This window comes from Pinus tabuliformis, chromosome J (genome assembly GCF_031772625.1).
Source record: "Pinus tabuliformis cultivar Carrire ecotype Pingquan chromosome J, CPIR1, whole genome shotgun sequence".
Lineage (NCBI taxonomy): Eukaryota > Viridiplantae > Streptophyta > Pinopsida > Pinales > Pinaceae > Pinus > Pinus tabuliformis.
In genome coordinates, this window is record NC_142295.1 from 512,877,505 (window position 1) to 512,882,093 (window position 4,589).

Consider the following 4,589-nt stretch of genomic DNA (forward strand, 5'->3'; position numbering starts at 1 on the left):
CACATGATATTTGTTGAGGGGATAACTCTTGATCCCAAAAAAACTAAAAATATTATGGAATGGCATGTCCCTGCTAATGTTGCGGACATCCGATCATTCATGGGTTTAGCGGGATATTATTGTCATTTTATTGAGGGATTCTCAAGAATAGCTTATCGTAATTTTTTTACAAAAGAAAGGAAAAGTATTTAAGTGGACAATAGAATGTCAGCATATTTTTGAACAACTGAAACATTTACTAACCACTGCCACCGTGTTAAAGATTGTAGACCCAGAAAAGGAATTTCTTGTCTACACCGATACCTGTCAAGAAGGAGTTGGGGGAGTATTGATGCAAGAAGGCAAGGTGATTTCTTATGAGTCTCAGAAACTAAAATAGCATGAAAAAGTTTACTTTTCTTATGATTTAGAACTAACAACAATAATACACGCCATGAAAGTATGGAGGCATTAACCATTAGGTAAAAATTTCATATTAATGACCAATCACAAGAGTTTGACAAGTTTTTTTAAATAACCCAGCCTTACCGCATGACAAGCAAAGTGGACAACTTTCATGAACAAATTCGATTTTGATATTAAACACCTGAATGGAAAGGAGAATCATGTTTTTGACGCATTGAGTAGAAAATCACATCATATGTATGCAATCTCTTATAATAAAATGGAAATTAATTTTACAAATTAGGTTAAAGAAGCTGCCAATAAAGATTTGGAATATATGTTCTTATTGCAGCAAACCAAGCAAATAAATAGTTATGAACAATAAAATGAGTGTGGCCTAAATGAAGATAGTTTGTTGACCTTTAGGGGAATAATATATTTTCTCAATCAAATGGTTGTTAGACAATGAATGTTGGATGAATTTCACACAAGACCTTATGCTGCCCATCCTGTATATTAGAAACTATTATTTGTTATAAAGAAAAAATATTTTTGGCCCGACATGAGGAGAGATATCACTGAGTATTTGGCCAAGTATTCCGAGTGTCAACAAGTCAAGGTTGAACATCAAAACGTTAGTTGGGTTACTCCACCCACTTCCCATTCCAGAGTGGAAATGGGATGTGATTACTTTGGATTTTATAACGGGCTTGCCCAAAACCAAGAAAAAAATGACTCAACCATGGTGGTAGCAAATAAATTGAGTAAAGTAGCCCATTTCATCCTTGTTCATTCTGTATATAAAACCATGAAAATTGTAGATATATTTATGCAGGAAACCTTTAGACTACATGGGATGCCAAAAGATATTGTTTCTGACAGAGATGTGTAGTTCACATCAGCATTTAGGAAAACACTTTTTATAGGTTTAGGGACTCAAGTGCAATTTAGCACTGCTTATCACCCACATACTAACAACCAGATGGAGCGAGTGAATTAAGTCCTAGAATATATGTTACGAATGTATGTAATGCACCAAGTAAATGGGAAGAATACTTACATTTAGTAGAGTTCACATATAATAACGATTACCACGAATCGTTGAAAATGAGCTTGTTCAAAGTCTTATACGAAAAGCGGTGCAAAACACCTATTAATTGGAATAGTCTAGTAGATAAGTTAATGCTAGGCCCTGATATGTTAGAAGAGATGGAACTCACTGTAAGAAGGCCAGACAAAATTTGAAGGCTTCCCAAGATAGAAAAAAAGCATACATAGACAAGAAAATAACTTATAAGGAATATTAGGTAGGGGATCACATGTATGTTTGAGAGAAATCCAAGAAAAGCAGTCTACAATGGAAATGATGTGCAAAGTTAGCCCCTCAATATTGTGGACCCTTCCAAATTGTGCAAAGAATTGGACCCATGGCCTCTCAACTTGCATCACCTAGTTAGATGCAAGTTCAAAATGTATTCCACGTCTCCTTGCTAAATAAATATGGGTATGATCCTAGGCATATTATTAACTGGCAGGAGGTACAGGTAAGAAGATATATATATATCTATATATATATATATATATATATATATATATATATATATATATCTGTGTGTGTGTATGTGTGTGTGTTTATCAAATGTTAGTATAATTAATGACAAATTTTCATGTGGAACAGGTAGAACCAAACAAGGAGTTCCTGGTAGAGCCACTAGTATTCTCAATCAAAGAGAAACAATGTTACAAAGGCGATATATCACCCAGGTTAAAGTGTAGAAGAGGCACTTTATCCTGGAACAGGCCACCTAGGAGGATGAAAGCTTATGTAAGAATCATCCACTGACTTGTTCCAAAGGAAAGATTAAACACCGAGGATGGTGTTCCACTTGAGTTGGGGGGAGATGTAACACCCTGGGGTATGTAAATAGTTGTCTGTTACTTTACAACACAAGACCACGTAACTTTGGATTAAAGTAATTGGTAAAGAACTTTAGATTTAAAGTTTATATATGTGAATCATTGTTTCCTTATTTTGTTTAAAAATTTTGCTAGTCAAGAAAAATTATGAGGACAAACTCCAAAAGAGGAAGCTTCAGTTTCCAAGCAGTTAGACGGTTACTTCCTCTACCTTCAAAGACTTAAAAGGAGATAAAAACTATCTCCATAAATATCTAAGTGAACAAAGTAAAATTGGAAGAAATCATGACAGGATGCTATCAAGAAAATCAGGCAACTGTTTTCGGGTATTCTTGAGCTGGCTCTAATACCAGTGGAACCCTTGCACTAGATTATGGACTGGACTAGAGGTATTGAGGTCCAAGAATAAATACCATCGGGAAATTTGTTGGAAACTAAGAGGTTCGATGAGGGGACCTAGACGTAATTGTTGGTTCCATTGGTTGGGTAGAGGAGTCTTCATCCTAGTATACTTTTCCTAGATGAGAAAATAAATATAGAAAAATAAAGTGTAATCCTTGAAGACGTTGTCACTATTTCCTTTGAGGAATAGAGCAATAGATTATCTTATGGATAATTATTATATAAAATTAATCATTAGGGTATGTTATTGTTTATTAACATAGTGTAGAAGGAGTCCTTCCTGTAAAATATGGTTACAATTTGTACTATATATCTTTAAATTTCAGGATTATAAATTACAATCACATTTATCTATGTATACCATACGGGTATCACTGTCAAACTAAAAAAAAATTAGAATGACTTTGCCTTTATAATAGAATGAGATAGTGGAAGTTAATTTTACAAACATTGTAGCAAAAAAAAAAGATTCTAGCTAAACCCCATAAGAACAAATGAGAGGTCTGTTCCAGGGGTAGTCAGAAACCTCTTGGTAAAATAAATAAAAATTCCATCCCTCGAGGGTAGAGAATAGGATGCAATAAAAACCCAGGTCCCATAGCTCTGTCAGGTACATAGATATTACAGGTAAAAACATAAATCATGCCATTAAGGAAAATATTAACTAGAATGAAATTTATTCATATTTGCTTGTACATTGCAACAGTGAAAAGAAAAAAAAAACGTAGGCTCGATGCCAAACATAGGAAAAATTTGAAAGCATGGAGAATAGTTTCCTAACCATAATTCATTTCATATAACTGAACAATTTAATTAGTAAAAGAATAAATTTTTCTTATGAGAAAAACCATAGAAATGAAAGAATTATTCCAAGAGATTGTCCTTTAACATTTAAATAATAACTTTCATTCACAACAAACTTTACACAAAAGAATTTTACAGGCTAAGAAAACCTTAGTATCTGTTCACACCTAATTTTCAACGGTTGGGTAAACAGGAACATGAACAGTCATCAAGAAGATGAAGTGATCCGTCCATTTTATGTATATAAACAATAGTTATCTAATGAAATAATGAGTCAGTTTTCTTCTGCCCATTTTGGAGTTACCCTGGCCTGACATGGTATCAGAGCGCAGGTCCTAGATTCCTTGTAACTCCCTTTCCTCTGTCCTGAGCGCTGCTCAGTCCTGAGCGCTGCTCTGCCCTGAGCGCTGCATCTGTCCTGAGTGTCATTAATTCTCTGCGCATCAGTTAAAAATCATTAATTGTCCTGCATTCCATTGATTCGCTGCCTCTCCAAACCAGACGCACTGACTCTGCAACAAATCATTAAGAACATTGTGGAAATACTAAAGATTAATCAAAATCCTTCCGTTGAGGAGATTTCAAAGGAAACCGACGCCGACTTGCAGCTCGTTGTTCTCAGAGAGTCTGTTGGGCGCTCCTCCGGTGACCTTTGCAACTCTGAGCAAGGCAAGCTCAGCCTTGAGCTCCTTGAGCTGGCTTAACAACTCTGATCTGCTCTTGTTGCCGAGTTCATGAACCTTAACCCTGTTGCCATTTCGATTCAAATTTTTTTTGCAAGTCCGCTCTGCGCCTCGGCTCCTCTCTCTATGGTTAAACCGCAGTAACACCCTCACCAACATGCAACAACAGCCTTGCATGTGATGACCTGACCCTGTGTCGACATCGCATGATATCGTCAGATGCTCCCTGGATTTCCATTGCATCGAATGATTTGAGGGAACGGACCGAGGTTGCTGAATTCGTATCCGACCAGCTCTCTGCCATCAATCTGCCTGCAATTTCTCATCGAAAAGGTCTTATTTTCATGCTTAATTTTGTCCGTCAGAGCCATACCCGCCTCTTCAGTATATGACCTAATT